The sequence below is a fragment of the Symphalangus syndactylus genome, chromosome 10 (genome assembly GCF_028878055.3).
Source record: "Symphalangus syndactylus isolate Jambi chromosome 10, NHGRI_mSymSyn1-v2.1_pri, whole genome shotgun sequence".
Taxonomy (NCBI): domain Eukaryota; kingdom Metazoa; phylum Chordata; class Mammalia; order Primates; family Hylobatidae; genus Symphalangus; species Symphalangus syndactylus.
In genome coordinates, this window is record NC_072432.2 from 28,126,093 (window position 1) to 28,151,050 (window position 24,958).

At 37.8% G+C, this 24,958-nt stretch overlaps 1 protein-coding gene and 1 non-coding gene across 2 annotated transcripts in view; both read left to right on the forward strand.

The window, feature by feature from the left end:
- The window catches only part of ARMC3 (armadillo repeat containing 3), a 273,044-nt gene that overhangs the window by 18,417 nt on the left and 229,669 nt on the right, over positions 1-24,958 (forward strand). The window lies entirely within an intron of this gene.
- On the forward strand, positions 9,654-9,760 carry LOC129492344 (U6 spliceosomal RNA). Its single transcript, XR_008660806.1, has one exon. It is a non-coding gene; the product is annotated as a U6 spliceosomal RNA (small nuclear RNA).

A 24,958-nucleotide genomic window follows, 5' to 3' on the forward strand; every position in this document is an offset into this window, starting at 1 on the left:
AACAAAAACCCAGCAAGAACCTCCACAGACTTAAATGTCCCTGTCTGACTGACAGCTTTGAAGAAAGTAGTGGTTCTCCCAGCACGCAGCTGGAGATCTGAGAACGGACAGACTGCCTCCTAAAGTGGGTCCCTCACCCCTGAGCAGCCTAACTGGGAGGCACCCCCCAGTAGGGACAGACTGACACCTCATTCAGCCGGGTACTCCTCTGAGACAAAACTTTCAGAGGAACTATCAGACAGCTGAATTTGTGGTCTCACGAAAATCTGCTGTTCTGCAGCCACCGCTGCTGACACCCAGCCAAACAGGGTCTGGAGTGGACCTCTAGTAAACTCCAACAGACCTGCAGCTGAGGGTCCTGTCTGGTAGAAGGAAAACTAACAAACAGAAAGGACATCCACACCAAAAACCCATCTGTACATCACCATCATCAAAGACAAAAAGTAGGTAAAACCACAAAGATGGGGAAAAAACAGAGCAAAAAAACTGGAAACTCTAAAAAACAGAGCACCTCTCCTCCTCCAAAGGAACGCAGTTCCTCACCAGCAACGGAACAAAGCTGGATGGAGGATGACTTTGATGAGTTGAGAGAAGAAGGCTTCAGACGATCAAACTACTCTGAGCTACGGGAGGAAATTCAAAACAATAGCAAAGAAGTTAAAAACTTTGAAAAAAAATTAGAAGAATGGATAACCAGAATAACCAATGGAGAGAAGGGCTTAAAGGAGCTGATGGAGCTGAAAGCCAAGTTTCGAGAACTACATGAAGATTGCAGAAGCCTCAGTAGCAGATGCGATCAACTGGAAGAAAGGGTATCGCTGATGGAAGATGAAATGAATGAAATGAAGAGAGAAGGGAAGTTTAGAGAAAAAAGAATAAAAAGAAATGAACAAAGCCTCCAAGAAATTTGGGACTATGTGAAAAGACCAAACCTACGTCTGATTGGTGTACCTGAAAATGATGGGGAGAATGGAACCAAGTTGGAAAACACTCTGCAAGATATTATCCAGGAGAACTTCCCCAATCTAGCAAGGCAGGCCAGCATTCAGATTCAGGAAATACAGAGAATGCCACAAAGATACTCCTCGAGAAGAGCAACTCCAAGACACATAATTGTCAGATTCACCAAAGTTGAAATGAAGGAAAAAATGTTAAGGGCAGCCAGAGAGAAAGGTCGGGTTACCCACAAAGGGAAGCCCATCAGACTAACAGCTGATCTCTCAGCAGAAACTCTACAAGCCAGAAGAGAGTGGGGGCCGATATTCAACATTCTTAAAGAAAAGAATTTTCAAACCAGAATTTCCTATCCCGCCAAACTAAGCTTCATAAGTGAAGGAGAAATAAAATACTTTACAGACAAGCAAACGCTGAGTGATTTTGTCACCACCAGGCCTGCCCTAAAAGAGCTCCTGAAGGAAGCACTAAACATGGAAAGGAACAACCGGTACCAGCCACTGCAAAAACACGCCAAATTGTAAAGACCATCGAGGCTAGGAAGAAACTATAGCAACTAATGAGCAAAATAACCAACTAACATCATAATAACAGGATCAGATTCACACATAACAATATTAACGTTAAATGTAAATGGGCTAAATGCTCCAATCAAAAGACACAGACTGGCAAACTGGATAAGGAGTCAGGACCCATCAGTGTGCTGTATTCAGGAAACCCATCTCACATGCAGAGACACACATAGACTCAAAATAAAGGGTTGGAGGAAGATCTATCAAGCAACTGGAAAACAAAAAAAGGCAGGGGTTGCAATCCTAGTCTCTGATAAAATAGACTTTAAACCAACAAAGATCAAAAGAGACAAAGAAGGCCATTACATAATGGTAAAGGGATCAATTCAACAAGAAGAGCTAACTATCCTAAATATATATGCACCCAACACAGGAGCACCCAGATTCATAAAGCAAGTCCTCAGTGACCTACAAAGGGACTTAAACTCCCACACAATAATAATGGGAGATTTTAACACCCCACTGTCAACATTAGACAGATCAACGAGACAGAAAGTTAACAAGGATATCCAGGAATTGAACTCAGCTCTACATAAAGTGGACCTAATAGACATCTACAGAACCCTGCACCCCAAGTCAACAGAATATACATTTTTTTCAGCACCACACCACACCTATTCCAAAATTGACCACATAGTTGGAAGTAAAGGCCTCCTCAGCAAATGTAAAAGAACAGAAATTATAACAAACTGTCTCTCAGACCACAGTGCAATCAAACTAGAACTCAGGATTAAGAAACTCACTCAAAACTGCTCAACTACATGGAAACTGAACAACCTGCTCCTGAATGACTATTGGGTACATAATGAAATGAAGGCAGAAATAAAGATGTTCTTTGAAACCAACGAGAACAAAGACACAACATACCAGAATCTCTGGGACACGTTCAAAGCAGTGTGTAGAGGGAAATTTATAGCACTAAATGCCCACAAGAGAAAGCAGGAAAGATCCAAAATTGACACCCTAACATCACAATTAAAAGAACTAGAAAAGCAAGAGCAAACACATTCAAAAGCTAGCAGAAGGCTAGAAATAACTAAAATCAGAGCAGAACTGAAGGAAATAGAGACACAAAAAACCCTTCAAAAAATTAATGAATCCAGGAGCTGGTTTTTTGAAAAGATCAACAAAATTGATAGACCACTAGCAAGACTAATAAAGAAGAAAAGAGAGAAGAATCAAATAGATGGAATAAAAAACGAAAAAGGGGATATCACCACCGATCCCACAGAAATACAATCTACCATCAGAGAATACTACAAACACCTCTGTGCAAATAAACTAGAAAATCTAGAAGAAATGGATAAATTCCTCGACAAATACACCCTCCCAAGACTAAATCAGGAAGAAGTTGAATCTCCGAATAGACCAATAACAGGTTCTGAAATTGTGGCAATAATCAATAGCTTACCAACCAAAAAGAGTCCAGGACCTGATGGATTCACAGCTGAATTCTACCAGAGGTACAAGGAGGAACTGGTACCATTCCTTCTGAAACTATTCCAATCAATAGAAAAAGAGGGAATCCTCCCTAGCACATTTTACAAAGCCAGAATCATCCTGATACCAAAGCCTGGCAGAGACATAACCAAAAAAGAGAATTTCAGACCAATATCCTTGATGAACATTGATGCAAAAATCCTCAATAAAATACTGGCAAACCGAATCCAGCAGCACATCAAAAAGCTTATCCACCATAATCAAGTGGGCTTCATCCCTGGGATGCAAGGCTGGTTCAACATACGCAAATCAATAAATGTAATCCAGCATATAAACAGAACCAAAGACAAAAACCACATGATTATCTCAATAGATGCAGAAAAGGCCTTTGACAAAATTCAACAACCCTTCATGCTAAAAACTCTCAATAAATTAGGTATTGATGGGACGTATCTCAAAATATTAAGAGCTATATATGACAAACCCACAGCCAATATCATACTGAATGGGCAAAAACTGGAAGCATTCCCTCTGAAAACTGGCACAAGACAGGGATGCCCTCTCTCACCGCTCCTATTCAACATAGTGCTGGAAGTTCTGGCCAGAGCAATCAGGCAGGAGAAGGAAATAAAGGGTATTCAATTAGGAAAAGAGGAAGTCAAATTGTCCCTGTTTGCAGATGACATGATTGTATATCTAGAAAACCCCATTGTCTCAGCCCAAAATCTCCTTAAGCTGATTAGCAACTTCAGCAAAGTCTCAGGATACAAAATTAATGTACAAAAATCACAAGCATTCTTGTACACCAATAACAGACAAACAGAGAGCCAAATCATGAGTGAACTCCCATTCACAATTGCTTCAAAGAGAATAAAATACCTAGGAATCCAACTTACAAGGGATGTGAAGGACCTCTTCAAGGAGAACTACAAACCACTGCTCAATGAAATAAAAGAGGATACAAACAAATGGAAGAACATTCCATGCTCATGGGTTGGAAGAATCAATATCGTGAAAATGGCCATACTGCCCAAGGTAATTTATAGATTCAATGCCATCCCCATCAAGCTACCAATGACTTTCTTCACGGAATTGGAAAAAACTACTTTAAAGTTCATATGGAACCAAAAAAGAGCCCACATCGCCAAGTCAATCCTAAGCCAAAAGAACAAAGCTGGAGGCATCATGCTACCTGACTTTAAACTATACTACAAGGCTACAGTAACCAAAACAGCATGGTACTGGTACCACAACAGAGACATAGATCAATGGAACAGAACAGAGCCCTCAGAAATGATGCCGCATATTTACAACTATCTGATCTTTGACAAACCTGACAAGAACAAGAAATGGGGAAAGGATTCCCTATTTAATAAATGGTGCTGGGAAAACTGGCTAGCCATATGTAGAAAGCTGAAACTGGATCCCTTCCTTACACCTTATACAAAAATTAATTCAAGATGGATTAAAGACTTATATGTTAGACCTAAAACCATTAAAATCCTACAAGAAAACCTAGGCAATACCATTCAGGACATAGGCGTGGGCAAGGACTTCATGTCTAAAACACCAAAAGCAATGGCAACAAAAGCCAAAATTGACAAATGGGATCTAATTAAACTAAAGAGCTTCTGCACAGCAAAAGAAACTACCATCAGAGTGAACAGGCAACCTACAGAATGGGAGAAAGTTTTTGCAACCTACTCATCTGACAAAGGGCTAATATCCAGAATCTACAATGAACTCAAAAAAATTTACAAGAAAAAAACAAACAACCCCATCAAAAAGTGGGCAAAGGACATGAAGAGACACTTCTCAAAAGAAGACATTTATGCAGCCAAAAAACACATGAAGAAATGCTCATCATCACTGGCCATCAGAGAAATGCAAATCAAAACCACAATGAGATACCATCTCACACCAGTTAGAATGGCCATCATTAAAAAATCAGGAAACAACAGGTGCTGGAGAGGATGTGGAGAAATAGGAACACTTTTACAGTGTTGGTGGGACTGTAAACTAGTTCAACCATTGTGGAAGTCAGTGTGGCGATTCCTCAGGGATCTCGAACTAGAAATACCATTTGACCCAGCCATCCTATGACTGGGTATATACCCAAAGGACTATAAATCATGCTGCTATAAAGACACATGCACACGTATGTTTATTGCGGCACTATTCACAATAGCAAAGAGTTGGAACCAACCCAAATGTCCAACAACAATAGACTGGATTAAGAAAATGTGGCACATATACACCATGGAATACTATGCAGCCATAAAAAATGATGAGTTCGTGTCCTTTGTAGGGACATGGATGAAACTGGAAAACATCATTCTCAGTAAACTATCGCAAGGACAAAAAACCAAACATCGCATGTTCTCACTCATAGGTGGGAATTGAACAATGAGAACTCATGGACACAGGAAGGGGAACATCACACTCCAGGGACTGTTGTGGGGTGGGGGGAGGGGGGAGGGACAGCATTAGGAGACACACCTAATGCTAAATGACGAGTTAATGGGTGCAGGAAATCAACATGGCACATGGACACATATGTAACAAACCTGCACATTGTGCACATGTACCCTAAAACCCTAAAGTATAATAAAAAAAAAAAAAAAAGAAAAACAATTGATCATTTATGTGTGGGCCTATTTTTGAACTCTCAGTTTCATGGATCTATATGTCTATCCTTATGCTAACAACCCACTGTCTTATTTTAGCTTTATAGTAAGCCTTCGAATTGACCAGTGATTGTTCTTTTTTTTTTTCCAAAATTATTTTGCTTATTCTAGGATTCTGCATTTTTACATAAATTTCTTTTTTCTTTTTCTTTTTTGAGACAAGGTATCGCTCCATCACCCAGGCTGGAGTGCAGTGGTGCTATCTCGGCTCACTGCAACCTTTGTCTCTCGGATTCAAGAGTTTCTCCTGCCTGTCTCCCAAGTAGCTGGGATTACAGGAGCACGCCACCACACCTGGTTAATTTTTGTATTTTTAGGGGTTTCACCATTTTGGCCAGGCTGGTCTCGAACTCCTGACTGCAGGTGATGTGCCTGTCTTGGCCTCCCAAAGTGCTAGGATTACAGGTGTGAGCCACCGCGCCTCGCCTGCAATTCTATATAAATTTCTACATAAAAAATTCAGCTTGATTTTGATTGGGACAGCACTGACTCACAATTTAGGGAGAACTGACATCTCAACAATATCAAGTCAACTCAACTATGAACATGTGTGTCTCACTATTTATTGAGATATTTAATTTATCTCAGCAAAGTCTTGGACTTTTCTCTGTACAGTTGCCCACCCTTACCTGCAGAGGACACGTTCCAATAAACCCAGCTATGCCTCAAACTGTGGAGAGTACTAACCCCTATATATCCCATGTTTTTTTTTAATATCTAGTTACCTATGATAAAGTTTAATTTATAAATTTGGCATAGTAAGAGAGTAACAATAACTAATAATAAAGTAGAAGAATTATAACAAACTAATAAAGGTTGTGTGAATGTGGTCTCTCAAAATATCTTCATATTTTTGGATTGTAGTTGACTGTAGATAACTGAAAACTGCTGAAAAGGAAAAGACTGATTTCGTTACTACACATACCATCATTATTTTGTTATGTTTATTCCTAAATAAATCATGTTTTGTGATGCCATTTTAAACATATTATTAAAATGTAAATTTCCAATTGTTTGTTGCTACCATATAGAAATATAATTGATTTGTGTATGTTGACCTTGTATCCTGTGACCTTGTTTAAATTTGCTTCTTAGTTAGCTGTGGTTACTTTTTGGTAGATTCCTTTGGATTTTCTGTATCAACAGCCACATTGCTGGTGCATAATGACAGTTTTACATATACATTTCCAAAGATAGGACTTTTATTTTGGTTTCTTGCCTTATAACATTAACTGGAAACTCGCACTGAATAGAAGTGACAAGAGGGAACATCTTGCCTTCTTCCCGATCTTAGGAGAAAATAATTCAGTTTTAAATTATGGCATTAGCTGTAGGTTTTTGGTGGATTTCCTCTATCGCATTGAGAAAGTTTTCTCCTATTTCTAATTTGCTAAGGGCTTTTTGTTTGTTTGTTTTAAATCAAGAATGGGTGTTGAAATTTGTCAGATGTTTTTCTGCACTTTTTAAGACGAAACGATATGAATCATATAGTTTCTCCTTTTTAGTCTGCTAGTATGATGAATTCTATTTATTGATTTTTGCATGTTGACTCAATATTACATTTCTAGGATAAACCCCACTTGTTCATGATGTATTCTTTTATTATATGTAGCTGGATTTGATTTACTGAAATTCTGTTAAGGATTTTTGTGCCTGTGTTCATAAGAAATATTGGTCTGTAGTTTTCTACCTTTTAAATTTCTTTTTCTAGTGTTATCAGGGTAAAACTAGCTGCATAAAATGAACTGGAAAGTCTTCTTTCTATGCTTTTGTGCAGGATTGGTTTTATTCCTTCCTTAAACATTCAGTAGAATTCATCAGTCAAGCCTCTGAATCTATGGGTTTTCTTTGTAGAAAGGTATATGACTACAACTTCACTTTCTTTAATATAAATAGGGATGTTTAAATTATTTCTCTTTGAGTGAGCTTTAGTTGTTCTGATCTTTCAAGGAATGTATTTTTATCTAATTTGATGAATTTATTGTTTCAAGTTTATTCATAACATTTCTTTATTATCCTTTTAGTAGGGTATAGAAATTGCATTCTGGGTACTTGTAATTGTGTGTTCTTTATCTATTTTTCTTGTTTAAGTTGGCTAAAGATTTACCAGCTGTGTTTTCAAAGAGTGGCTTTTGTTTTCATTGGTTTTCTCTACTGTTTGTCCATTTATTATTCTATTGATTTCTGGTTATTTCTTCCCTTCCACTTACTTTGGGTTAAATTGCTCTTCTTTTTCTATTTTCTTAAGGTGGAGATGTAGACATTTAACTATAAAGTTTTCTACTTTCCAACATAAGTATTTAAACTTATAAATTTCCGGCCGGGTGCAGTGGCTCATGTCTGTAATCTCAACACTTTGAGAGGTCGAGGAGGTTGGATCACCTGAGGTCAGGAGTTCAAGACCAGCCTGGCCAATGTGGTGAAAACCTGTCTCTACTGAAAATACAAAAGTTAGTCGGGTGTGGTGGCGCATGCCTGTAGTCCCAGCTACTCAGGAGGCTGAGGCAGGAGAATCGCTTGAATCCGGGAGGTGGAGGTTGCAGTGAGCTGAGATTGTGTCACCGCACTCCAGCCTGGGTGACAGAGTGAGACTCCGTCTCAAAAAAAAAAAAAAAGTTATAAATTTCCTTTTTAGCACTGCTTTAAATGATTCCCACACTTTTTATATGTGTGGGAACATGCTTTCATTTTCATGCCTTTCAAAATATTTTCTTATTTCACTTGTGATGTTTTTATTGGTGTCAGATACTATATTTTAGACATTAATCCTTTAAATTGTATTAAGACTTGTTTTATGGACCCGATATGGTCTATCTTGATAAATTCTCCATGTACACTTGAAAAGAATGTTTATTCTGCAGTTGTTGGGTGAGTGTTTTATAAATGCCAATTAATTTAAGTAGTTAATAGTGTTGTTCAAGTTTCATGCATCCTTACTGGTTTTCTCCCCACATAATTTAACAATTATTGAGAGAGGAGTGTTGAAGTTTGTAACTGTAATTGTGTCTATTTCTTCTTCTACTTCTACCAGTGTTTGCTTCATATATTTTGAAGCTCTGTGAGCATTGTTGTGTTTTCTGATCCATTTCCCATTATGATCCCCAGTATGAAATCTACTTTGTATAATATTAATATAGCCAATTCTCTTACTTTTGCTTAATGCTTGCATGACATTCTTTTACTTTTTTGTAACATTTCGGGGAATGTTTTGTTATTCTTTTTTTTAACCTGTCCATGTCTTTATATTTAAAGTCAGTTTCTTATAGACAACATACATATAGTTAGGTCTTGCTTTTTTTTATCCAATCTGACAATCTTTTAATGGAGCGTCTAGACCATTTACATTCAATAGAATTATTGATATCGTTGAGTTTTAATTTACCATATTGATATTTGTTTTCCCTTTGTCCCATCTATTTTATGTTTTCTTTTTCCTTTGTTCCTTTATTTATTTGTATTAATAAATATTTTTTAGATTCTATTTTCTCTCCACTATTGGCTTACTAGCAATAATTCTTTTGTATGGTTTCTTTTTAGTGGTTGCTCTAGGGTTTACAATATTTAACTAATCAGTCTACTTTCAGATAACGTTATATCATTTCACATGACATGTAAGAAACTTACAACAGCATACTTTCATTCTGCTCCTCCTGTCCTCTGTGTCATTGTTGTAATATATTTTACTTCTATGTAGGTAATGAACCCACAGACTTTGTTATGTTTGCTTTAAATAGTCAAATATCTTTTAAAGAGATTAAGTAGGAAAAAAATGTTTTTATATTTGCCATTTCAAATGTTCTTTATTACATTGTGTGAATTAAAATTTTCATCAGTTATTTTCTTTCTGCCTGAAGAGGTTCCTTTAACATTTCTGCAGTTCTGCTGGTGATGAAATAGTTGTTCTCATTTTACTAGGAACATCTTTCTTTTTCATTTTCTTTTTTGGTACAATATAGTTACATTTATAATATTGGAACACGTATGTTTAAAAATGCATGGAGTACTTGCTTCAGCGGCACATATACTAAAATTGGAATAATACAGACAAAATTGGCTTGGCCCCTGCTCAAGGATGACACACAAATTCAAGAAGAGTTCCACATTTTTGTATTTAATGCACTAAACTGTGCACTTAAAAATAGTAGATTTTATGTTATATATATTTTACCTCAATAAAAAACATAGACATGGGTCTAGAAATACACATATAAAACTGTTAATATTGGCTTACTCCTTGGAAGAGGAGATGGGAGTGAAAGATAACTTTCAGGATTTAACTCCAATTTTTAAACTTTTGTTTGGCAATTATTTTAAACATAAAAAATTTGCAGGAGTTACTCAGATTACCCCATTTGCGTCACCATTCTCAATCTCTTTTTATATATACATTAAAAATACATCATCTATATCTGCATATGTATTTGTGTATAAACTAGATATATGTATATATATTTATGAACCATTTGAGGGGAAAATACTCAGCATATTTCCTAAAAATAGGGATTCTCCTTTATAACCACAGTACACTTAACAAATACAGTACATTTAGTTACTTTTTCTTTTTTTTTTTTTTTTTTTGAGAGGAAGTTTTGTTCTTGTTTTCCAGGCTGGAGTGCAATCTCGGCTCACCGCAACCTCCCGGGTTCAAGCGATGGTCCTGCCTCAGCGTCCCAAGTAGCTGGGATTACAGGCATGCACCACCATGCCTGGCTAATTTTGTATTTTTAGTAGAGACAGGGTTTCTCCATGTTGGTCAGTCTGGTCTCGAACTCCCGACCTCAGGTGATCCGCCCACCTCGGCCTCCCAAAGTGCTGGGATTACAGGCGTGAGCCACTATGCCCAGCCACTTTTTCTTTTTTTTAATTGACAAGTAAAAATTGCATATATATTATGGTGTACAACATGATGTTTTGATATGTGTATATACACTGAAATGGCTAAAGTCATTTTGCGTATGCATTACCTCACTTTTTTGTGGTGAGAATACTTAAAATCTCTTAAAAGTTTTCAAGTATACAATATATTATTATAAACTATAGTCATCTTGATGTTCAGTAGATCTCTTGAACTCATTCCTCTTGTTTAACTGAAATTTTGTTTCTTTTGACCAACATCTTCCCAATGACCACACCCAGTCTCTGGTAACCATCATTTAACTCCTTGTTTCTATGAGTATGACTTTTAAAAAATATTCTACATATAAGTGAGGTCATCAGTTTGTCTTTCTGTGCCTGGTTTAGTTCACTCAAGATAATGTCCTCCACGTTCATCCATGTTGTCACAAATGACAAGATTTCTGTATTTTTAAAGGCTGAATGTATTCTGTTGTGCATATACACCACATTTTCTGAACACTTAGATTGATTCCATATCTTGGCTATTGTGAATAACGCTGCAATGAACATGAGACTGCAGATATCTCTTCGATACACAGATTTCATTTTCTTTGGATATATACCCAGAAGTGGGATTGCTGGATCATATGATAGTTCCATTTTTAGTTTTTTGAGGAAACATTTATACTATTTTCCACAATTGCTGTACTAATGTATAGTCCCACCAACAGTCTGCAAGGCTTCCCTCTCTTCTACATCCTTGCCAATGCTTGTTATCTTTTATCTTTCAGGTAATAGCCATCCTAACAGGTGTGAGGTAATATCTCATTGGGGTTTCAATTTGCATTTCCCTGATGATTAGAGATGTTGAGTATTTTTTTTTTTCTTTGAGACAGAGTCTCACTCTGTCGCCCAGGCTGGAGTGCAGTGGCACAATCTTGGCTCACTGCAACCTCCACCTCCTAGGCTCAAGCGATTCTCCTGCCTCAGCCTCCCAAGTAGCTAGGATCACAGGTGCCCACCACCACGCCCAGCTAAGTTTTGTATTTTTAGTAGAGACAGGGTTTCACCATGTTGGCCAGACTGGTCTCGAATTCCTGACCTCAGGCGATCCACCCGCCTCAGCCTCCCAAAGTGCTGGAATTACAAGCATGAGCCATGGCGCCCTGGCTGAGCATTTCTTTTTCACATTCCTAGTTAGTTATTTGTATGTCTTCCCTTGAGAAATGTCAATTCAGGTCATTTGCTAATTTTTTAAATCAGGTTATTTGTCTTTTTACTTTTGAGTTATTTGAGTTTCTCACATATTTTGGAGGCTGATTATGATTTGCAAATATATTCTCCCATTCTGTAGGTTTCTCTTTACTCTGTTAGTCGTTTTCTTTGCTATGCAGAGGTTTTTAGTTTAATGCAGTCCCATTTGTCTATTTTTACTTTTGTTGCCACGTGTTTGTGGTCATATAAAAAATATTATTGCCTAGACCAATGTCATGAAGCTATTCCCCTATGTGTTCTTCTAGTTTCACAATTGTAGGTTTTATATTTAAGTCTTTAATCCATTTTGAGTTGATTTTTGCATGTGGTGTGAGATGAGGGTCTAATTTCAATCTTCTACATGTGGATATCCAGTTTTCCCATTGTAAGTCCTTGGTATTTTTTTTTAAAGTACATAGACTATAAATGCATGGATTTATTTCTGGGATTTTTATTCTGTCCCATTAGATTATATGTCTGTTTTTATACCACTACCATGCTGTTTTTATTATTATAGCTTTATAGTGTATTTTCAAATTAGTTACTGTGATGCCTCCTGCTTTGTTATTTTTGCTCAAAATTGCTTTGGCTAATTGATATTTTTTGTGACACATAACATTTTAAGATTTTTTTTCCTATTTTTGTGAAAAATGTTATTGGAATTTTGATAGAGATTACATGGAACCTGTAGATCACTTTGGATACGGACATCTTACAAATTTCAATTCTTCCAGTCCATGAACATGAGATACTTTTCCATTTATTTGTGTCTTTAATTTATTTCATCAATATTTCCCTCCTCTTTAATTTTTTTGGAAGAGTTTAAGGATTGCTATGAGTTCTTTAAATGTTTGGTAGAATTCAGCAGTGAAGTCATTAGGTCCTGGGCTTTTCTTTGATGAGAAACTTACCGATTCAATCTCCTTACATGTTATTGATCTGTTCACATTTTCTATTTCTTCATAATTTAGTCTTGTAGGTTGTATATGTCTATGAATTTATTCATTTTTTTCTATGTTAACTGATTAGTAAACTTAATATTGATACAATACTTTTATCTAATCTACCATTGGTATTCCAGTTTTACTGAATGACCTAATGATATGCTTTAGCATTTTCTTCTGTCATGTACAGGATCTAGCCTCTGGTCAGGGATTGAATTTAAGTGTCATGTCTCTCCTTAGCCTCCTTTAATCTGGAACTTTTTCTTTACTTTTCTTTTCAAAATGACATTGACATGTTTGAAAAATGCAGTCTGGCCCTCCAACAACTTTTAACTAAAACATCCATTTTATGCTTGTCTGAAGTTTCTTCGTGGTTGCATTTAGGTTATGCATCCTTGGCCAGAATACTACATAAGTGAGTCTCTGTCCTTCACAATTTCAGGCACGTGATACCCATTTGCCTCTCATTGGTGATGTTAATTTTTTTAAATAAATCTTTTTGTTTTATTTTAAAAATATCACTTGTTATATTTAAATATAAAAATCAAATAATATTTAAATATCATTCAGAATATTTAATAGCAACCTGAGGAGTGACGATTTTGGAAATCAGCTTAACAATTTCATGAGGTATCTGGTTTTACTCACTTGAGATATGCTTTTGTTAGCACAGTGCATAGATTTTTTTTTGCCAAATTTTGTTCATTCATTTTCATGTATATGAATATACAGTCTGTAAAATACCTACAAGTAAGCAAAATAAAATGCAAAAATTATATTTTTAAACTTGTCTTTTAAAAACCTCTTCATTATTTCCTTCCAATTTTAAATTATTTTTTTGTATGCAGCCATTTGAGGTTTTCTACACACATACAAAATACACACTGAAATATTGATTTTTTTTTTTTTAATGGAGTCTCTCTCCATTGCCCAGGCTGGAGTGTAGTGGTGCAATCTCAGCTCACTGCAGCCTCCACGTCCCGGGTTCAAGCAATTCTCCTGCCTCAGCCTCCCGAGTAGCTGGGATTACAGGCACCCACCACGACACCTGGCTAATGAAATACGAATTTTTAACAAAAATATCACAGCATCTTTTTCTTATCATCTTCTATGCTTACTGATTTTTGCTGAATTTTGAATGTCAGATTGGATATTTTTACTTCATTCTTTTTCTCCAAGTTGTTACTAAAGTTACACATGCATACAGAAAATGCAAAAAATTATACATGTTCATCTCCAAGAACTTTCACAAACCGAATACAGCCATGTGCCTAGCACTGAAATCTACACACAGAATATCACCCACATCTCAGAAGTACTTTTTGCTGACATCCAGTTCTCAAGAGAGCACCCACTGTTTAATAGCACCACAGATTCATTCATTTTGACAGTTTTATAAAATGAATTATAAAATTCATTTTATATTTTATGTAAACAGAACCATGAATATGGACTCCCTGGGGTGTAGCTTGGCATTAGGCCTGTGAGTTTCCTCATTGTTGTGTGGGTTCTGGTTTGTGTATTTCTATTGCTGTCTAGTGTTCCACTGGGTGCAGATACCACGGTGTTTATCCAATTTCTTGTTGATGGACATTTGGGTAGTTTCCTGTGCAGAGCTCCTATGACTCCTGGGACTAAGAACATTTGAAAACCTATCTGCTGTAGATGTTTGTGTGAAGGGGAACAGGGTAGCTACATATACAGCTTCAGTAGATGCTGCCAAACAGTTTCCCAGTGTGGTTTAATTTAAACTCCACCACGTGTACATGAATGATCTGATTGCCCCATGGGCTTGCCAGGACTTGATATTGCTCCTTTTCATTTTAGCTGAACTGGTGTGTGTAGGATGGTATCTCATCATGATTTAAGTTAGCATTTTCCTGAAGATAAAGAAGTGAAACATCTTTTTATATTTCTATTGATCATTTGTACATTCTTTTTTGTGTAGTGTCTATTCAAGTTTTTTACCCATTTTTCTAATGGGTTTTCAGGGTTTTTCTTTTCAAGTGGTAAGAATTTGTTTTATATTCTGGCTTTCTGTGCTTTATGGGGCATATATAATGCAAACAGTACTTAGTTTGTGGGTTGCTCAATCCCTTCTTTAATGATGTATTTTGATGAGCAGTAGCATTTCACATTCTTTATTATAATCAAATTTATTTTTTTCCTTTGTGTTTAGAATTTTATTGCATTAAAACAATAGCTTTTCTACTCAGATATTGTAAAGCTGCTCTTCTATCTTTTTCTTATGAAAGCCATTCTTCTTTTATATTTAGAACTGACATGAAGAAAATAAGAAATTAACAAGAGGAGCCCAGGAAAGTGTGATTAGTAAAATGGAAGACAGGCTAAAAGAAAATGTCCCAATAAAAGCAACAGATGAACAGCAGAAAAGTTAAACAGAGTTTAAATGACACTTGGGACACAATTAGTGGGCTGGATATGGGAACTTTCTGTATTCTCCACTCAAATTTTGCTGTGAACCCAAAACTAAAAATAAAGTTTATTAATTAATAAAACAGGAAAAAAAGCTAGAACTGAGGGAATAATTAACCTTAGAAAAGGAAACGCACAAACACGTTCTTAATAGATAAAAGATTTCAAGCCACAGTTTCAAAAAGTTTGATGTATGTGGAGAAAAATAAGTACATAGGAAATAATATTGAGCTACATCATAGTCTGAAAACCAAAGATAATAAGACAGCTGACATCTCATTATATGCAGGGTCATTTAAAATATATAGTTTTTTTTACATCAGTTCCAAGTTCACAGCAAAACTGAGCAGAATGTAGAGCTTTTCTATGTACCTCATGCTCCATACATGCACAGCCTCCCCCGTTATCAACATCTCTCACCAGGGTGGTACACTTGTCACAACTGATGAACCTACAAGGACGCATCATTGTTACCCGAAGTCCATGGTTTACATTACGGTTCACTCTTTGCTGATTCCTGCAGAACGGGTCTTTACTATGATGATTGGGAAATGGTTATTTTCCAATGGTAGCACTCCCTCCTCATTTACCATTTGACACTTAGTATGCTACTTTAAGCAGGAACCCTCCCTAATCTCCAGTTCCTGATGTATTTTTCTTTCTGATGCAAGAAAAACTATTTTTTTCAGACTTATAATTCACTACTGTACTTCAAGATTTTCGTGTTCAAATTGCTCTGGATTTAACCAGTGAAGCCCCTCCAAGCTGGCTCCTGTGTTCTTGTGATATATTATATTCCTCCATCATTTTGAGCACTTTCTTAATATCTGGTATGAAGAGATCATCTAAGCTTTTCTTGTAGCTACCTGCCCCAGCCCTGAATTCAACCATTTCCCTCATGCGTCTTGGTTCCTTTTAATGGAAAAAGGTATTAGAGAGCAAGCTCTGGATGTGAGGCATGCCCATTGCTACTGAGGAATCTGCTTCTTGCACCTTTCAGATGAGTGATCTAAAGTCAAAGGATGTTTATACTTCATACCTACAAACTTACATACCTACAGACCTATGTGTATATACATAAATACATATACATGTGAACATATACATATTTTAGAATTCATGAGTTCACAGCAATAATTCTAATTTCTATCTATCCTCATAGGGTTTTTTTTCAGTGAAAACTCTAGGTCCCCAAAACGACATATTTATATATTTGCTCTATTGTATAACACAGCTAAAATAGTTTCAGAACTGCTTCGTTCTTTCCACTGCACAAAACAGACCTCTGAGAAAAATTCAGGAATTCTGATGTCCTCTCTGCCCAGTTATCCCATCATGAATGGAGAGTGGTCAAATCTTGTATTTATACACTGCTAAAATTAGTCAAATATCGTATAGTCCAATATTGTATTTATACACTGCTAGAATTAGTTCTTTTTCTGCTTTCCATCTGAGTGGTTATACTCGTCATCTAATTGGGTTGATTTCAGTTTGCTCTTCATTTTATTTTCTTCAACCCATTCTTATTAACTTCATTAATTTGACTATGTAGAAGGTTGTCATGTTTCCAAAAGAAAAACTGTACAGAAAAGTCTACTTGTACAAGTGCCACTTCCTCCCCAGTTCCTAGTGCCACATCCCTTTATGCATTGCGAACTTTGTGGTTTTCTGGTTTATCTTTCCTTTTGTGCTTCTTTTTGTAAAGGCAAAAAGATATTGATAAGTTTTCTTATTTTTCCTTGTACTTACACTACTGGTAGAATACTATGTATGGCCTTTTGAAAAACAGCTTTATTGAGGCATAATTTACATAGCATAGAATTCACCCACTTTCATTATGCTGCTGGAAAGCTTTAGTAAATTTATAAACTTTGCAGCCATCACCACGATTCAGTTTTAGACCACTGCTGTCATCCATAAGCTTCTCTCACGCCCATTTGCTGATGGTTTTTACTCCCAGCTCTAATCCTAGGCAGCTACCGATCTGCGTTCTGTCTCAACAGTTTTTCCCTTTCTAGACATTTCACCTAAGTGAAATTATACAATATGTGATCTTATGTATCTGGCCCTTTCGCTTGGCATAATGCTTTTGAGGTTCATTTACGTTGTTGGATGTATCAGTATTTCTCCCCATTTTATTGCTGAATAATGCTCATTGTATGGCTATACCACCATTTGTTCATCTATTCAGCAGCTGATATGGTGTGGATATTTGTCCTTGCCCAAATCTCAGACTGAAATGTAATCCCCAGTGTTGGAGGTGGGGCCTGGTGGGAGGTGATTGGATCGTGGGAATGGATCACTCATGAATGGTTTAGCATCATCCTCTTATGGTTCTGTTGTTCTGTTCTGTTGGTTCTGTTTTCACAGCAGTGAGTTCTTGTGAGATCTGGTCCTTTAAAAGTATGTGACACCTCCTCCCTCACTCTCTTTCTCTTGCTTTTGCTTTCACCAAGTGAAGTGCCTGCTCCCGCTTCATCTTCCACCATGAGTAAAAGCTCCCTGAGGCCTCCCCAGAAGCTAAGTGATGTTGGTGCCATGCTTGTACAGCCTGCAGAACCATGAGCCAGTTAAACCTCTTTTCTTTATAAATTACCCAGTCTCAAGTATTTCTTTATAGCAATGCAAGAATGGCCTAATATACCAGCTGATGGACTTTTGGATTGGTTGTAATTTTTTACTATGATAATACTGCTATGTGTGCAAGTCTTTGGACAGATATATGTTTACATTCCTTTTGGATTGATATCTAGGAGTGCAATTGCTGGGTCATAGAGTAAGTGTCGGTTTATCTTTTGAAGAAACTGCCAAATTGTTTTCCAAAGATGCTGTATCATTTTACATTCCCATCAGCTATGTATTTATAATTTTACATTAATTGTAAGAAAGTGGATTTTCATAAACTTGCTGAAAACTCTTATCTTAGATACTGCCACATAATCGTCCTCGGATTTTTGCTCATTTTTGACTTACGCAGCCTTTTTCTTCATGAGTAGTTCAAAGATAACAAGTTTTAACTCAGAATAAATGTAAGAAAAAAAAGACCCAGAAAATTGTTTCCTCTTTCTTATTATAAAATGGAAAGATACAGATGACATTTTTAAAGGAAGGACTTTCTAGCTTCAGTCTTCAAAAATAAAGGTCTTTTCACTAGAAACCTGAATTTACATTCTCTTCTATGGCAAGGCAAGAAGTGATATTAGTTTTTGGAAAGAGGTACTTCTTTTAAATGATAGATACCAGGGAAATGGACTAAAGTTAGGATAGGGTCATTAACTTCACCTTTTGAGAAATCAGAAGATAATTTGATAATCTAAAGATTTCATTTATTTTTTGAGACAGAGTCTTTCTCTGTCACCCAGGATGGTGTGCAGTGACATGAACATGGCTCACTGCAGCTTCAAACTCCTGGGCACAAGCGATCCTCCCATTTCAGTCCCTCAAGTAGCTGGGACTATAGGTGCCTGTCACCACGCATGGCTGATTTTTATTTTGTAAAGATGGGGTCTCACTGTTTTGCCCAGGCTGATCTGAAACTGCTGAGCTCAAGTGATCCTCCTGCCTCGGCCTCCCAACATAAAGATTTTAAAAAGGAGAAAACTTAATAAAGTTCCCAATTGTTATTTTTATTTTGAAAGGGCCACTGTAGTGGTGGCAAAAAGGCAATGCTAGAAATAAATAATAATCCTGAACTAGCAGTTGCTAATTCAGCACTTTCACCCACAGTGGGATGAACACCAGATCTTCTTGCAATGCCCCAAAACACAACTGGACAAAATTACAGCCTCTTGAGAACCAAGTGTGCTTTTTGGTGGCCATGATTAATGACATCACCTGCATGGTACATGGGGGATATCACAGGCATCAATGTGCACCCCAGGAAAATCACTATCAGTTAACAGACTATCAGTTAACTTGTAAATTAACTTCAGCTAAATTTTACAGTAAGGAAAGGTTATATTAAAAAACTCTTTTTACATCCCTTTTCAATGTTTTTTCTCTGTGCTTCTGATACCTTTTTTGCCCCAACCCAAGTGCATAGTTCATGCATCATTTTATTGGGTCTGAATTCAACCAAGATATGTGTATGTATGTGTGTATGTATACATACATATATATACACACATACATATAGCAGCATTTTATACATATGTGTGTTTGTGTGTATATATATATATGGCTGTAAAACTCTTTGATAAAAGTTTCACTTCAAGTTTTCTTAAGCATGCATCTTGTGCTTTGGGGAAATGAACGAGTATTTGGGCAGTAAGGGGGTTTTCCTAATACCCTTCAAAATACATCACATGGGCAGGTAGTTACTTTCTCTTGGGCCCAACCCTCATGAGGTGTATATATACGTGACTTACTGGGTCTACAGTTTTTAAGTTTTTGGTCTTTAGGAAAGAGGGGCTGGGAGTGATGGCTCATTTCTGTAATCCCAGCACTTTGGGAGGCTGACGCAGGTGGATCTCTTGAGCTCAGAAGTTATACACCAGCCCGGGCAATGTGGTGAAACCCCATCTCTATAAAAAATCCAAAAATTTGCTGGTCATGGTGGTGCACACTTGTGGTCCCAGCTACTTGGGAGGCTGAGGCAGGAAGATCACTTGAGCTCAGGAGTTCAAGGCTGCAGTGAGCCATGATTTCACTACTGCACTCCAGCCAGCGTGACAGAGTGAAACTCTGTCTCAAAAAATTAAAAAAAAAAAAAAAGAGGCAAATACTTCCTGAGATCTTAGACTATATCTGAATAAAGTGAGTGGAAATATTTTGTATGTCAGGACAATATCTATCTATCCATCCATCCATCCATCCATCCATCCATCCATCCATCCATCCTACCTATCTAACTATTTATTGGTCACCGTAACTCTACAGAGACATAATTAAGTGCTGAGTAATTAAGAAAGGAGAAAAATGAAAGGATAAGACAGTATGTGTCCAGGAGGAATGTATGATATACGTAGCTGGCAAGATGTGCTTATTCTGTTGTACCCATTTTAAATTAGCATTCTGTGTAGTTTCCTTTTTAGAAATCATCTCTCCCTCACACATACACACACACACACACGTGTGCGCACATGCACATATGCACACCACATTGATTTTTATTCTTCCTTTTCAAAGTTCATAGCTGTTCTATTCCACAGATGAGAGGATACTGGAGAAATGCTATAGAAGAAACATCAAGATGTTAGCACTTCTGATTTTTTGGGCAATGTGTTGATTTCAAGAATGGTCCCAAGGTGTTCATGACTGCCTGTGTTCACTTTGGGCTGGCCATGCGACTTGTTTTGGCCAACAGGGACGGTAGCAAACATGATGCAATGGATGGTGGAAAAATAATTAATGCACACCTGGGACATTGGTAACTCCCATCTTTCCCTCTTTGTTCTTTATTTTCTACCTTCATAGAAAACAGCAACTTTTACATTTGCAGTAGAAACAATGGCAGTTGCCTCTTCCCTCCATTTGGTGTTGTGTTGGTAAATGTTTAACCTCTAGTTCTTTGAGAAATTAAAAAGCCCTACATAGATAGACCTTATCTTTACAAAAAATTAGCTGGCCATGGTGGCAAGTGCCCGTAGCCTCAGCTACTTGGGAGGCTGAGGCAGGAGGATTGCTTGAGGCTGCAGTGAACTATAATTGCACCACTGCACTCCAGTCTGGGGAACAGAGCAAGACCCAGTCTCTAAAATGAAAAAAGGGAGGGGGGGGAAACCACTGATGCATAGCACTTGCTGATTTCTGTGGTGTAAATACTCCCACTGTGATTAATTTCAAGCTATCAATATCATGTCACTTCATACGGAGATGGGAAGTGATCATTGTATAGTATTTCTGCTGAACAGACAGAATAAATGTAAATAACTATGAGAGCATAGGTAGTAGTCAAAGGCAGGAAAATAACTAGGAAATGATGAATTTTGAATATTTATTACCTTTGCTATTAATATGATTTATTTAATTGTACATTTATGCAATTTAGTTTTGTTTTTTTTGTTTGTTGGTTTGTTTTTGAGACACAGTCTCACTTTGTTGCCAAGGCTGGAGTGCAGTGACACAATCTTGGCTCACTGCAACCACCACCTCTCAGGTTCAAGAAATTGTCCAGCCTCTGTCTCCTGACTAGCCAGGAGCACAGGTGTGTGCCACCATGCCCAGCTAATTTTTGTGTTTTTTTGTAGAGACCGGGTTTGGCCATGTTGGCCAAGCTGTTCTCAAAATACTGAGCTTAAAGTGGTCCACTCACCTTGGCCTCCCAAGGTGCTGATTACAGGCATGAGCCACTGTGCCTGGCCCAATTTAATTTTTAATAATGGTGGCTTAATAGCTAGTTCTCCAAATTCAGGTAAATTTAATAATGGGTTTGATATGGTTTGGCTGTGTCCACACCCAAATCTCATCTTGAATTGTAGCTCCATAATTCCTATATGTTGTGGTAGGGACCTGGTGGGAGATAATTGAATCATGGTGGCGGTTTCCCCCACACTGTCCTCATGACGGTGAATAAGCCTATGAGATCTGATGGTTTTATCAGGGGTTTCCACTTTTGTATCTTCCTCATTCTCTCTTTGCTTGCTGCCATCCATGTAAGACAGGTCTTGCTCTTTCAAGCCTTCTGCCATGATTATGAGACTTCCCCAGCCATGTGGAACTGTAAGTCCAATTAAACCTCTCTTTTGTAAATTGTCTTTATCGGCAGAGTGAAAATGGACTAATACATGGTTCTCATAAGTCAGTGTGAATTGGCTCCAGCACCTTCTGTACCTCATCTTACCATAGCCACACTGATGTCTACAAAAAGGAGAGCCTGGGGCTCCAGGAGTCGCTCTATCAGGGAACCAGGGTGACATGGGGAGGCTCACTAGTTGGGTGGGGGAGGACTTTGGATCAGCCAGAATCACTGTTGTGTTTTCACTGAAGGGTTTTCTGCCACATTTAGATTGTGCATCTTCAGATTCATAGGAAAGACTGATTATAGGGTGTATAGAAACCAGCTTAAAGCAACACCCTTGTTTCTTGTGACTTAACTCTTTTCCCTTTCAAACTCCTATTTGATACTCCTCTCTAAAATGATCCTCACCCCTAAATACTACACAGTCAGTTGTTCTGTTTTCTAATATTTCTTTCTTTAAATCAGGAGTGGGAGAACATTGGCCCTCAGGTTCTTTCTCGACTATTTTTGGCATGAAGTCCCCAAGGATAATTTCTTCACTTCTACTCTAGTTGTACAAAGGTTTCATTGTTTAGTAGCAACAAATTAAAATCCCATAGTTTGGGGCTGTTATGCTTTATGTTCCTGGCTTATCTGAGCTTATCTTTCTCTTTTCCCTGTCTTTGTGTGGATTTCTCTGTATCTCTTTCACCACCTGGTCTTCCCCATAATTTGTCCTTTTCTATCTTCCTCTCTCTGGGTCTTTTAAATAGTCCGTAATGTAGAATGAATACCTACATTTTGATTATTTGTTTTTTTTTTTTTTTTAAATTAGAGATAGGGTCTCGCACTGTCACTCAGGCTTGCATGCAGTGGCATGATCCCAGCTCCCTGTAACCTTGAACTCTTGGCCTCAAGTGAGCCTCCTGCCTTGGCCTCCCAAAGCACTGAGATTACAGGCATGAGATGCCAAACCCAGACTATTGGCTGTTTTTATGAAATCAAATATACTATCCCTCTCTTTCTCTCTCTCTCTCTTCTCTTTTTTAGACAGAGTCTCACTCTGTCACCCAGGCTGGAGTGTAGTGGTGCAATTACAGCTTACTGCAGCCTTAACCTCCCCAGGCTCAGGTGATCCTCCCACTTCAGCCTCCTGAGTAGCTGGAACTACAGGTGTGTGCCACCACATCTGACTAATTTTTGTATTTTTTGTAGAGATGGGATCTTTCCATGTTGCCCAGGCTGGTCTTAACTGCTGGGTTCAAGCAATCTGCCTACCTCAGCCTCCCGAAGTGCTGGGATTACAGGTGTGAGCCACCGTGCCCAGCCTGTATTCTTTCATTAATTTAAATACTATGTGATGGTATATGTTCTGTTTCAAATTTTAAAACAATCTTATTTGTGAGTTCCTTGATAGATTTTCCAGGGGGTGTCAATTGCTTTTGAGACAGAACAATAATTTTTCTACATTCACCCTCAGCACTTTATTATATTCAGCCAAAGAGAATACTACCCACTGATGAGCTAATAGAAGAAGTAGAAAACCAAATTAACAGAAAAATGCTTTAGGGAGCTGGGACAGAGTAGTATCATAATGTGCTATCAATATAACTTCAAGCCATTTTACCAAAAATTGAAAAAAAAAAAAAAAAAAACACTGGAGACATTGTAATACCCAAAATTCTATACAGCACTACAATGTGAGCCAGCCAGTAACATTTAATCTAAATTCTTCAATAGCTCTGCCCTGAACCTGTGTGCTGTTCTTTAACTAAATAGCAAAATAGATGGCTCAAGTGGTAAGATGCACGACCCATCTGTGTTTGAGTCAGGGAGAGCAGTTCCCAGCTGGATGGCTCTAGAAGTGTGAGAATGGCAGAGAGCATGATCTACTCACAGATGCTATACTAACAGCCAAAGAGGGGCCTGTTGTTTAGAGAAAGAAGCTATTTTTAAAGTTTAACACAACTGGAAAGTTTTGACTCTGCCAGATCAGGAAGTCATATTTCATTTTGATGAGACCCTAGCAGAATTCTCTGTGTATGCTCAGGATTACGTTTTAGAAACTAGAAATATCCACAAGGGAAGCTATCAAATTATAAATACCTTATAAACTAATGCCTAAGGATAACAGTAAAGTTGCTTGAATCAACGGAGATAAATCTTGGGGCTAGAGACCAGGGCTTGTTTTTTTTTGTTGTTGCTGTTGTTTCTTTTTTTGAGATGGAGTTTTGCCCTTGTTGCCTTTTTGCCCAGGCTGGAGTGCAGTGGCACAATCTTGGCTCACTGCAACCTCCGCCTCCCAGGTTCAAGCAATTTTCCTGCCTCAGCTTCCCGAGTAGTCGGTATTACAGTTGCCCACCACCACGCCTGGCTGATTTTTTGGATTTTTAGTAGAGACAGGGTTTCACCATGTTGGCTAGGCTGGTCTCAAACCCCTGACCTCAGGTGATCCTCCCGCCTAGGCCTCCCAAAGTGCTGGGATTACCGGCGTGAGACACCACACCCAGCCGGGCTTGTTCTCTTTAGGATCTCACAAAGTGCCTAACACTGTGGGTGCACAGTCAAGATTTCGTTGAGGGCTAACTCAGCCTTACTTTGCATGTAGAACAATTATAAGAACAATAATCTCTCCAAGAATATATAGATGTTAGATATTGGAGGCTGCAACATCTACCTTCTTCAAACTCTGATGGATGCACTCAATGCAGACCTATCTTATGGGGACCAACAGGCACATTTTGTAAAATGGCCAGATCAACAAATCTTCTCTCCCACTTTTTAAAATCTCCAGTGCAGGAAAAATGTTAGGGACATGTAATTCCAACTAGGGGCCAAAGTAGGGCTTCTGGCCCATCTTTTTTTTTTTTTTTTTTTTTTTTTTAATATTTCCAGTCCCTAGAGTACCCTTGGGGGAGGACTACCAAGCAGGTTTTACTGCACATTGTCACGCTCAGGGGACAGGAAGCAGCAAAGAACATGGTTTCTTCTAGTCTATCAGGAAATGAAGAATTTGGGCAGAACAGATTGTAGAAACACTTCATCATGTGTGAAAGGCAGTCAAATGGATGTCAAGCTCTTCAATATCCCTGCCCAAAACTCTTTGATGGGGTGTAGGTAGTTGCCATTTCTTCTATGAGCCAAGTTGAAATTATAAGTAGGAAGCATGAATGTTTC